Below are 13,409 nucleotides of genomic sequence, written 5' to 3' on the forward strand. Positions count from 1 at the left end.
TTAGTTCTTCTTTGAATGTTTGGTAAAATTCCCCCGTGAAGCCATCTGGGCCTGGGCTTTTGTTTGCTGGGAGAGTCTTGATTACATTTTCAATCTCTTTTGTTGTTACTGGTCTGTTCAAATTTTCTATCTCTTCCTGGTCCAGTTTTGGGAGACTCTGTGTTTCTAGAAATTTGTCCATTTTGCTTAGATTGTCAAATTTGTTGCCGTATAATTGTTCATAATATCTGTTAACAATCTTTTGTATTTCTGTGATGTCAGTTATTATTTCTCCTCTTTCATTTCCGATTTTGTGTATTTGGGTTCTCTCTCTTTGTTTCTTGGTGAGTCTAGACAAGGGTCTATCAATCTTGTTTATCTTTTCAACGAACCAGCTCTTTGTTTCATTGATCCTTTGAATCGTCTTTTTGGTCTCCACGTCATTTATATCTGCTCTGATCTTTACTATTTCCTTCCTTCTACTTACTCTGGGGTTTTATTTTTGTTTGCTTTCTAGTTCTTTAAGTTGTGAGGTTAGATACTCTATTAGAAATTTTTCTTAATTCTTGGCCTGTAGTGCTATGAACTTCCCTCTCAGAACTGCTTACGCTGCATCCCATAGATTTTGTGTTGTTGTGTGTTCATTTTCATTGGTTTCCAGGAAGTTTTTAATTTCTTCCTTGATCTCCATGGTAACCCATTCATTGTTCAATAACATGCTATTTAGCCCCCATTTAGCCTCCATGTTTTCAAATGTCTTTGCATGTTCTTGTTGCAATTGATTTCTAGTTGCATGCCATTGTGATCTGAGAAGATGCTTGATATGAATCCATAAAAATCCTAGAAGAAAATGTACACAACAAAATTTCAGACATCATACACAGCAGAATTTGCACTGATACATCACCTAAGGCAACAGAAACAAAGGAGAAAATGAACGCATGGGACTACATCAAACTCAAAATCTTCTGCACAGCAAAAGAAACAATCATCAAAATGGAAAGACAACCCACTCTATGGGAGAGCATAATTGCCAATGATACATCAGATAAGCGGTTAATCTCCAATATATATAGAGTGCTCATACAACTCAACAAAAGGAAGACAAAGAACCCAATTAAAAAATCGGCAGAGGAACTAAATAGACACCTCTCCAAACAGGACATACAAATGGCCAAGAGACATATGAAGAAATGCTCATCATCACTAATCATCAGAGAGATGCAAATTAAAACAACAATGAGGTATCACCTCACACCTGTCAGAATGGCCACCATCAACAAATTACCAAACAACAAGTGTTGGCGAGGTTGTGGAGAAAAGGGGACTCTAGTACACTGCTGGTGGGAATGCAGACTGGTGTAGCCAGTCTTCTATGGAAAACAATATGGTGTTTCCTCAAAAATTAAAAATTGAACTGCCATTTGACCCAGTGATCCCACTTCTAGAAATATACCCTAAGAAGCCTGAAACACTAATTAGAAAGAATATATGTACCCCCATGTTCGTAGCAGCACTATTTACAATAGCTAAGATCTGGAAACAGCTCAAGTGTCCATCAGTAGACAAATGGATAAAAAAAACTGTGGTACATATACACAATGGAGTACTATGCAGCTGTAAGAAAGAAGGATCTCTTATCCTTTGAGACGACATGGAGGGACCTGGAAAGTATTGTCCTAAGCGAAACAAACCAAGCAGAGAAAGACAAATATCACATGATCTCACTTATTTGTGGAATATAATGAACATAACAGTCTGAGGAATGGGGTAGTCCCAGAGACGTGGAAGTGGGGTACAGACTGACAATCCCCAGAAGAGGGGTTGGGGGGAGAGATAAACCACAGAACTTATATGCATGTGTGCATGAACAATGGACATGGACAACAAAGCTGTGGACAGGGCAGGGAGGGTAAGGTGGGGGGTATCAGTGGGGGGAAAAGGAGAAACATCGGTAACAATAATTAATAAATTAATTTAATTAATAAATAAGATAAAATAAAATAAAAACGTCATCACAAATGCACATTGTTCTTACCCATGTTTGTCCTTAGAATAAGCAGTCAGACCCTGCATTGTTTGGTATTTGCTACCAGCTTAAACCTCCTTGCTCTCTCTTCCCTGTGTCCACACCTGGGCAGCCTGATGAGAAAGTCTGGGCTCCCTCCTCTGGTACTGCCTTCAAATTCCAACCACCCAAGCCCCAGTCTGTGTGCAGAATTCTTGCCCTGGCCCCACCCCTGACAAAGATTCTTTGCTTAAACAACTAGTCAGCTCCTGAACTTTCTCCCAGGTCTGTCTGTGCATGTCCTTGTAAAATCCAGTTTTAGCAGGAACCCTGCTAAGTAGTTGAGTCTGAATCCCCCACCCTCCTATTTGACCACCCTTCATATCTGATCAGGTTCCTCCTCCTCCACCGTCAGGTGATGTCTGATCACCTGGCCTGTCTGCAGTAAGAATCCTGTTAGGTCAGGTTAGCCAGAGCACCCTCACCCCTGCTTCTTTTTTAGTAAATTTCCATCCAATGAACCCCACCCTATTCTCTGGCCATGAATTCCCACTTGCCCATGCTATACTCAGAATTGAACCCAACCTCATTTCTCACCTATTATGAAATCCCATCACCATGGTCTATATACTTGTTGCAGTGGTTCTACATTAACCCTGCTTTACTATCTTTGCTAGGTGTCATTGAATATTTTTTATTAACACCCCCAGCTACAATAAAATCTCAGGTCAGTCTCCTTTCCTTGCTCTCTCAAGCCATTTCAAAGCTTCTTGAGAGTTTCTGAGACTTCAATTATGAGAGGCATAGGCCTTTTCTTACCCTATCTGTGGGCCACCTTGCAGGTGACCCTAACATTTAGCACTGTGAGCAGCATGTCCCAATATGACCACCGTCCTGGGTCTGTCTTCTGTTGCTCTGACTTGTTCACCTGCTCTACTGGCTGATGGTGGTCTACACTGTGGCTTCTGGGTGCTGGGGAGCTGGTGCTGTGAGCTGAGCTGCCTGTGTGGCAGTGGTGAACCTACCAAGCCTCAGTTCTAGATTCAGTGAACCAGATCTGGCCGTTCTGAGAATTACTAGCCATGTTGAGGATTTTTGCATCTATGTTCATCAGGGATATTGGCCTGTAATTTTCTTTTCTTGTGTCCTTGTCTGGCTTTGGTTATCAGGGTAATACTGGCCTTGTAAAATGAGTTTGGAAGTGTTCCCTCATCTCCAAGGTGTTGGGAGAGTTTGAAAAGAATTGGTATTAATTCTTCTTTAAATATTTGGTAGAATTCACCAGGGAAGGCATCTGGTCCTGGACTTCTCTTTGTTGAAAGGTTTTTGATTACTGATTCAATCTCCTTACTCATTATTGGGTTGTCAGGTTTTATATTTTTATGGATCATTCTTAGTGTAGGTAGTGTTTTAATTTTTTAAAATGTATACAGATTGTCCAGTCAAGATGGCAAAGTAGGTAAACGCGGTATCATGTCCTCCCACAACCACATCAAAATTACAACTAAACTACAACACAACCATCATCCAAAACTGCCTGAAATCAAGCTGAATGGAAGTCCTACAACTACGAAATTAAAGAAGAGGCCAAACCAAAACTGGTAGGAGGGGCAGAGGCGCAGACAGGCTGGTCCCACACCCATGTGTGGCAGATAAAATTCAGGAGGGCCACCTCGGCTGGAAAGGTTCTTCCTGAGGAGTGAGGGGTCTCCACCCCACATGAGGCTCCCAGCTCAGGATTCCAGTGCCAGGAAGAGAGGTCCCCATAACTTCTAGCTGGAAAAACCAGCGGGAACTGAGGCAGAGGGAGGCTGCTGCTGCGGGAGCCCCAGGAAGCTCTTCTTAAAGGGCTCGAGCACAGACTAACTCAGACTTGCTCTTTCTAAGCTCAGGGGGAGGCAGCTTGAAAAGCACCAGAGACATACAGGGAAGAACTGAGCTGTTTGGCTTCAGGACCAGGGCTGGAGAGGCAGCTTCCTTTCAGACAGATGTGCTGACAGAGGCCTTTATTCCTTTGGTGAGCCCTTCCCTGGGACAGCAGACAGTGGCCATATCTGGGATTCCAGCAACCTGGTTCACATTGTTTGCCCCGCCTGGGTGAGTCCCACCCAACTTTTGGGCCCACCCAAGCTGTTTCCAAAGGCTTTACCATACAATTGGCCTGTCTTGGATCCTGCTTCAGAGTTTCCTAAAATCTCTCAAACAAGCAGTATCTGGTCTCAGCAAGCCCCATACCTCTCATTAAGTGGCCCTAAGCCTGACACTAGAAGCAGCTAGCCTTGGTTCACAACTTGGCTTTTCCTGGGCACCTCCAAGCCCAGCACAAGAAGCACCCATCTGCTGATCACTTTGTCATTTATGACAGGTGACCCCAGATAGAACACAGGCAGTGGCTGACCTTGCCCCAGAGCAAGCACACCCAGTGGACAGCTTTAGACCACATCAAAAAACCACCACCCAACTACCTCCACAAGTGACACACTTAAGAAGTGGACTCAGTGTGTACCAAAGCCCTGATGAAATAAGTCTTCCTTTGTGTGGTGGGCCCCTGCACAGCTGATCCTCCAAGGTAGTTAGAGGCCAGTGGTTTGTGTACACAGCCAGACCTTGCAGCTGATCAGCCTGAGTAAATCTTTCCCATTGACATGCCAACAGCAATCAAGACTCAATTACAACAGAAGGGTGTACAGTCCACACAAGGGGTGCACCTCAAGGGCCCAGCTGGGGTGATTAGGGAGGCTGTGCCACTGGATCCTACAGGACACCTGCAACAATAGGCGTCCCTACAAAGCCTAGGAGACATAGCAACTCTATCTAATACATAGAAACCATCACAGGGAGCTGCCAAAACGAGGAGACAAAGAAACATGTCCCAAATGAAAGAAAAGAACAAAACTTCAGGAAAAAAAAATAAACAAAATGGAGATAAGCAGTCAGTCAGATGCAGAGTTCAAAACACTGGTTATAAGGTTGCTGAAGGAACTTGGTGAGACACTCAGGGAACTTAGTAAGACCTTCAGGGAACTTAAGGAGACCTCCAAAGAACTTAGTAAGAACATCAACAACCTAAAAAAGGACCAGTCAGAAATAAAGTATGTACTAACTGAAATAAAGAATAATTTATAGGGAGTCAATAGTAGAGTAGGTAAAACCAAGAAGCAAACCATTGATTTGGAATATAAAGAAGCAAAAAACACCCAATCAGAACAGCAAAAAGAAAAACGAATCCAAAAAAGTGAGGATAGTATAAGGAGCCTCTAGGGCAACTTCAAGTGTGCCAGCATTCACATCATAGGGGTGCCAGAAGGAGAAGAGAGAGAACAAGAAATAAAAAACCTATTTGAAACAATAATGGCAGAAAACTTTCCCAACTTGGTGAAGGAAACAGACATACAAGTCCAGGAAGCACAGAGAGTCCCAAACAAGATGACCCCAAAGAGGTCCACACCAAGACACATCATCATCAAAATGCCAAAGGTTAAATACAAAGAGAGAATCTTAAAAGCAGCAAGAGAAAAGCAGTTTGTAACCTACAAAGGAGCTCCCATAAGACTGTCAGCTGATTTCTCAAAAGAAACTTTGCAGGCCACAAAGGAGTGGCAAGAAATATTCAAGGTGATGAAAAGCAATGACCTACGACCAAGATTACTCTATCCTGCAAAACTATCATTTAGAGTTGATGGACATATCAAGAGTTTCCCAGACAAGAAAAAGGTAAAGGAATTCATCACCACCCAAATCAGTATTATATGAAATGTTGATGGGTCTTTTTGAAGAAGAAGAAGAACAAAAATATGAACAATAGAATGGCAATTAATACATGTCTATCAACAGTTGAATCTACAAACAAAATGAACAAGCAGAACAGATACAGAGAAATTTTTGTTGCTTGCCAGATGGGGAGCAGCTGGGGGGATGGGTGAAAAAGATGAAGAAATTAAGAAGTACAAACTGGTTGTTAGACTGATGAACCTCAAAGGGAAGGGGAGTGGGGGGGCAGGATGAGATAAACCAAAGAACTTCTATGTATACAGTCAGCCCTCATTTATTGTGGTTAATCAGTTTCAGACTCTACCATGATAAATGAACTTCTGCAAAGTAGGATTCTTTATTTATACACAGTCGTCCTAGTCACTTCACACTTGACTTTCGCAGCTATACTATATTTGAAAAAAACGCGATAGAGTGAAGCTGCGAAAGTCGAAGGGCGAAGTGGCGAGGGATGACTGTGTATAAATAAAGAATTCTACTTCATGCCCTGGCCAGTTTGGCTCACTGGTTAGAGCGTCGGCCTGCGGTCGAGAGAGACCGGGGTTCGGTTCCCGCTAAGGGCACATACCTCAGTTGCAGTTTGTCCCCGGCCCTGGTGCAGCCACTGGATGTGTCCCTTTTACATTGATGTTTCCCTCTTTCTCTCCCTCCCACTCTATCTGAACAAAAAATGGAAAAATGTCCTCTCCTCCGGTGAGGATAAAAAAATTTTTTAAAAGAATCCTACTTCGTGGAAATTCATTTATCGCGGTAGAGTCTGGAACTGATTAACCGCAATAAATGAGGGCCAACTGTAGATGAGTTTTAAAAATTTTTTTTTAAATGTATACAATATCTCTAGGTTCTCACATTTGTTGGCAAATAATTTTTCATAGTGATCTCTTATGACCCTTTGTATTTCGGTGGTCTCAGTTTTAATTTCTCCTTTTTAGTTCTGATTTTATTAATTTTAATCTTTTGTCTTTTTCTTAGCCCAGCTAAAGTTTTGTCTAGTTGGTTTATATTTTTAAACAAATAATTCTTATTTAGTTTCTTGGACCAATTAGTTTTACACTTTCATATATGTTCATGTTACTAATTAGCAATCTTTCATTTCAGTTTGAAAATCCCTGTAGCATTTCCTGTAAGGCAGGTGTAGTTTAATGAACTCCTCAGGTTTTATTTGCAAAAGTCTTTCTCTTCTTTCATTTCTGAAGGACAGTTTTGTTGAGTAAAGCATTCTTGTTAGTAGTTTCATTCTTTCAACACTTTGTGTATATCATGCCCCTCCCTCATGTCCTTGGGGTTTCTGCTGAGAAGTTCATTAATAGGCTAACTGGGATTCCCTTGTAAGTGACCAGTCATTTCCTCCTGCTACTTTCAAAATTCTCTCTTTTTTGTTTGTGATATTTTGATTAAAACGTTTTTTGTGAAGTCTTCTTTAGATTCAACCTGTTTCAGAATCTTTGAGCTTCATGTAGTTGGATGTCCATATCTATTCCAAAATTTGGGAAGTTTCCAGCCATTATTTCTTTTTTTTTTTTTTCCTATTTATCTTCTGAGAGAGAGAGAGAGAGAAACATCTACGCGAGAGGGACACATCTACTGGTTTCCTCCCTCAGGACCCCAACCAGGGCCAGGGACAAACCACAACTGAGGTACGTGCCCTTGGCTGGAATCAAACCTGAGACTCAATGGTCCACCGGCCAACGCTCTAATCACTGAACCAAACTGGCCAGGGCCCAGCCATTATTTCTTTTTTTTTTAATTAATTTATTTATTTTCATTACAGATGTTTCTCCTTTTCCCCCCCACTGATTCCTCCCACCCCCAATATTTCTTTAAGTAAGGTTTCTATCCTTCCCTCCTCCTCTAGGATTTCCATAATGTATATATTATTTCTTCTTCGGCTGGTATCCTCTAAATCACATAAGCTTTCTTTTTTTTTTTTTTATCCTTACCCGAGGACATTTTTTTTTTTCATTTTTTGTTCAGGTAGAGTGGGAGGGAGAGAGAGGAACAGAGAGAGAGAGAGAGAGAGAGAGAGAGAGAGAGAGAGAGAGAGAGAGGGAGAGAGAGAGAGAGAAACATCGATGTGAAAGAAACACATCGAGTGGCTGCCACCCGCACAACCAACCAGGGCCGGGGACAAACTGCAACCGAGGCACGCGCCCTTAGCGGGAACCGAACCCGGGTCTCTCAGGACCGCAGGCCGACGCTCTAACCGCTGAGCCAAACCGGCCAGGGCTCACATAAGCTTTCTTTATTTCTTTTCATTCTTTTTTCTTTTTTTCTTCCTCTGAGTAATTTCAAATGACCAGTCTTCAAATTCAGATTCTTCCGTTTGATTCATCCAGTCAGCTCTTAAAATTCTCTTACATTTTTTCTTTTTTTTACCCTCAACCAAGGACATTTTTGCATTCATCTTCAGATAGAGCAGAAGGGAGAAAGAGAGGAAGAGAGAGAGAGAAACATCAACTTGAAAAGAGACACATCGAGTGGTTGCCACCCAACCGGGGCCAGGGACAAACTGCAACCAAGACATGTGCCCTTAGTGGATACCAAGCCAGGGATGCTCTGGTCCGCGGGCCGATGCTCTAACCGCTGAGCCAAACCAGCCAGGGCTCCCCTTACTCTTAAAAAATAATTTGGCTCCACACAGAATTCTTGGGTGGTGTTTCTTTCAACACTTTATTTCAGAGATTATTTTCCTGTTTGCATAGTTTGTAAAAAGAAGTCTGAGTTCATTCTTATTCTTGCTTCTCTATAAATAAGGTTCCCTCTCCCCAGCTTCTTTCAAGGTGTTTTCTTCATCTTTGATTTGATTTTTCTCAAGTGTGAATACGATACTTCTAGGTGTGCATTTTTTTTGTTGTTGTATCTTGTTTGGTGACCTCTGAGCTTTCTGGGTATGTGGTTGGTGTCTGCCATTAATTTGAGAAACTCTCAGTCATCATTGCTTCACTTATTTACTGTTTATAATGCTCCTCATGCAATCCCATTATGTGATGTTGCACCTTTTGTAATTGTCCCAAAGTTCTTGGGTTTCTGTTTTTTTCCATTTTGTTCTTTTCATTTCTGTGCATTTAGTTTTAGAAGGGTATATTCACATTTCCTCAAGCTCACTGCATATTTCCTCTCACATTTCCCCTGAGCTTTCATTGTCCCCCACCCCTAAGGAATTCTTTATCTGTGTTCTGTTCTTTGAACAGTTCTTTTTTAAATCCTCACCCAAGGATAATTTTTCCATTGATTTTTAGATAGAGTGAGAGGAAGGAAGGGAGAAAGTCAGGTAGGTGCCCTTAACCAGGAATAGAATCCACAACTATTTTGCCTTTGGGCCAACACTCTAAACACTAAGCCAAACCGGCCAGGGCTGATTTGGGGTTTTTTGCTTGCATTCCCCATTTTGTTATTTCTTAGGGTTTCCATCTCTGCTCACATTACCTATCTGTTCTCACATGTTGTCCACTAGTTCCATTAGAGCGCTTAGCACATTAATCATGGTTGCTTTACATTTCTGGTCTGATCCTTCTAACAAGTTGCTACATCTGAATTATGTTCTCTTGCCTGTTCTATCTCTTAACACTCTGTGTTTGAATTTTCAGCATGCCTTTTAATATTTGGTTGAATGCTGGACATGAGGTACTGTGAAGAAGGAACTGAGGAAAGTAGGTTTTTAGTGTGAGGTTTTATGATTATCTGGGGTTTAGGCTGTGTTTACTATTTGCTGTAACTATTTTAGGCAAATATCCTCAGACTTTGCCTCAATGTCATCTTTAGGTTTCTCCAGAAGCTTCTGAAACAAGTTCTGAAACAGTTCTTTCAGTGTATTCCACTGTTGTTCAACAGGAGTGTTGGTGCTGTAGTGCTGTGTTGTGGGTGGAGAGGAAGTGTTCTGTAGTCCTGTGATTTGGTCTCAGTATTTTAATGAGCTCGTGTCCTGGACCTTCTGTGGTATAATAGAAAGATGTTATATGGTTCCTAGCAAAGACCTCCCTAAAGCTCTTGGACTATCAGAGTGATAAGGGTGATAGGAGCATCTTATGTTGTAATGAGGTGACTGTTCACAGGCCCCTCAGTGGCTTCAGGATGGGGATTGCTCACCAGGAAGAGCAAGCTTTGGTTAGAGACAGGACTTTCAGCCCAGCCCGAAGCTCTGGGGACAGGAGAAGGTTATTGAGTTATTCACCACTGGGCAGTGATTTAATCAGTTGTGCCTAGGTAAGGAAACCCTATTGAACTCCTAAACCTTGGGCTTCAGAGATCTGATTGGTGAACACATCAGTGTGCTGGGAGTGTGTCACACCTGGACAGTGCATGGAAGCTCCTACCCTCCCCGCCCTCACTTTGCCCTGAGTACCCTTTCCATTTGGCGGTTCCATTTGACTCTTGCTTTATGATAAACTGATAATAGTAAGCACTTTGGTTAGTTCTGATAGTAGTTTTAGCATATTAACGAACATGAGGGGTGTTCTGGGAACCTGTGAATTTGTAGTTGGCTATGGAGAAGTATGTATGGCCTGAGTCCCATCTGCAGCTGGCATCTGGCATCTCACATGTGGGTTGTTTGTGGGATTCAGCCCTTAAGCTGTGGAGTCTGATGTTAAGTCTGGTTAGTGGTAGAATTGAACTGTAGGCCACCCAGTGTTGGGGAGGTGGAGAAATGGTTTGAAAAGCACACCACATATCTGCTCTCAGGAGGAAAAAATAGCCTGTGAACCTCACAAGTGTTTCTGAGTCTGCATCCCCAGCCTCATGTTCAGTCAGGCAGAAAGGCTGGAGGGGAGTTAAGTTGGCAGTTGCTGTACCCATGTCAGTTTGGCTCTGGTAAAACCCTGGTCAGTTCAGCTCTGGTGAAACAGAATCTTTGAGGACAGGCCTTGTTAAGAAGAACAGAATAGACTTCCGGTCAAGATGGTGGCGTAGGTAAACACAGTATCGCGTCCTCCCACAACCACATCAAAGTTACAACTGAACTACAGAACAGTTATCATTCAAAACCACCTGAAATTGAGTTGAATGGAAGTCCTACAACTACGGAATTAAAGCAGCCACATTGAGACTGGTAGGAGGGGCAGAGGCAGACGGGCTGGTCCCACACCCACGTATGGCGGATATAAATCAGGAGGACACCTCGGCTGGGAAGGTACTCTCTGAGGACTGAGGGGTCCCCGTCCCATACCAGGGGCCCCGCTCAGGGTTCCAGTGCCAGGAAGAGAAGTCCCCATAACCTCTGGCTGGAAAAACCAGCGGGAACTGAGGCTCAGGAAGGCTGAGGCAGCTGGAGCCCCAGGCAGCTCCTCTTAAAGGGCCCACGCACGGAATTATTGGACTCACTCCCTCTAAGCTTAGAGAGGAGGCAGCTCGAGGGCGCCAGAGACATACAGGCAAGAACTGAGCTGTTTGGCATTGGAGTGAGGGCTGGAGAGGGGGCTTCTCTGGGACAAACGTGCTGTCAGAGGCCTTTGTTCCTTTGGTGAGCCCTGCCCTGGGGCAGCCGACAGCTGCCATATCTGGGACTCCAGCAACCTGGCTCATACTGGTTTCCCCGCCCTGGTGATTCCCTGAGGCCCCGCCCCACCCAACTTTCAGGCCCACCCAAGCTGTTGCCAGTTGCTTAACCATAGGATTGGCCTGTCTTGGATCCTGCTTCAGGTTTTCCTAAATTCTTTCAAACAAGCAGCATCTGGTCTCAGCTAGACCCATGCCACTCGTTAAATAATACATAGAAACAAACACAGGGAGGCAGCCAAAATAGGAGACAAAGAAACAGGTCCCAAATGAAAGAACCGAAAAAATCTCCAGGAAAAGAACTAAGCGAAATGGAGATAAGCAACCTAACAGATGCTGAGTTCAAAATGCTGCTCATAAGGATACTCAATGAACTTAGTGAGAACCTCAGTGAACTTAGTGAGGGCCTCAAGAGCATAAAAAAGGACCAGTCAGAAATGAAGGACACACAGTCAGAAATGAAGGAGGCACTGACTGAAATAAAGAATAATTTACACAGATTCAAAAGTAGAGTAGGTAAAGCCAAGAAGCAAACCATCGATTTGGAATATAAGGAAGCAAAAAACACCCAATCAGAACAGCAAAAAGCAAAAAGAATCCAAAAAAATGAGGAGAGTGTTAGGAGCCTCTGGGACAACTTCAAGCGTGCCAACATTCGTATCTTGGTTGTGGCAGAAGGAGAAGAGAGAGAACAAGAAATAAAAAACCTATTTGAAACAATAATGGCAGAAAACTTCCCTAACTTGGTGAAGGAAACAGACATACAAGTCCAGGAAGCACAGAGAGTCCCAAACAAGATGAACCCCAAGACGCCCACACCAAGATACATCATCATCAAAATGCAAAAGGTTCAAGACAAAGAGAGAATCTTAAAAGCAGCAAGAGAAAAGCAGTTAGTTGCCATAAGACTGTCAGCTGATTTCTCAAAAGAAACTTTGCAGGCCAGAAGGGAGTGGCAAGAAATATTCAGAGTGATGAAAAGCAAGAACCTACAACCAAGATTACGCTATCCTGCAAAGCTGTCATTTAGAATCGATGGCCACATAAAGACTTTCCCAGACAAGAAAAAGTTAAAGGAGTTCATCACCACCAAACCGTTATTATATGAAATGTTGAAGGGTCTTTTTGAAGAAAAAGTAGATAAACTATATGAACAAACAAAATGGCAATGAATACTATCTGTCGACAATGGAATCTACAAACCAAATGAACGGGCAGAACAGAAACATTCTCATAGATACAGAGAGCATTTTGTTGGTTGCCAGATGGGAGGGGGTTGGGGGAATGGGTGGAAAAGGTGAAGGGATTAAGAAGAACTAATTGGTTGCTAGACTGACAAACCTCAAAGAGAAGGCGGTTCGGGGGTGGGAAGAAATAAACTAAAGAACTTATATGCATAACCAATGGACACAGACAACAGTGTGGGAAAAGGCAGGAGCGGGGCGAGAGTGGGGAGGAGGGGGTCAATGGGGGAAAAATGAGGAACATCTGTAATACATTCAACAATAAAGATTTTAAAAAAGAACAACAGAATATTGTGGGCACATTTCAGAATGTCTATTTTCCTATCTCTCCAATTTGGAGACAGCAGTTTTCCCTGTGACCTCAATTCTTTGATAGCTCTAAGACAGTGGTTCTCAACCTTCCTAATGCCACAACCCTTTAATATAGTTCCTCATGGTGTGTTGACCCCCAACCATAAAATTATTTTTGTTGCTACTTCATAACTGTAATTTTGCTACTGTTATGTCTTAGGCGGCCCCTGTGTAAGGGTCATTCGACCCCCAAAGGGGTCACGACCCACAGGTTGAGAACCGCTGCTCTAAGAGGAGTTATTGATTTTGTTTGCTTTTTTCTGCTGAAGATGAGAATGTCACTTTAGCCTCTTACAATGCAGATGAGAAACTAGAGGTCTCTGACTCCATGTTTTAGTGTGTGACTCCTGGTATGTTAGAACAAACAGTATTCCTCCTGCATAGAGAAAACTCACTTCTTCCCTCTACTTTTACTCAGAACACTTCAGTTCTGACACTTCCCGTCACCAAATGTGTAAGGTTTTTTTCCCCACAACAAGCAGTTATCTGTGACACCAGCTGGTGTCCTACAACTTAATCATGACACTGTCTTCCTGGAGATAGTGTTACATCCTAAAGGTTAA

This window comes from Molossus molossus, unplaced genomic scaffold (assembly GCF_014108415.1).
Source record: "Molossus molossus isolate mMolMol1 unplaced genomic scaffold, mMolMol1.p scaffold_m16_p_4, whole genome shotgun sequence".
Taxonomy (NCBI): domain Eukaryota; kingdom Metazoa; phylum Chordata; class Mammalia; order Chiroptera; family Molossidae; genus Molossus; species Molossus molossus.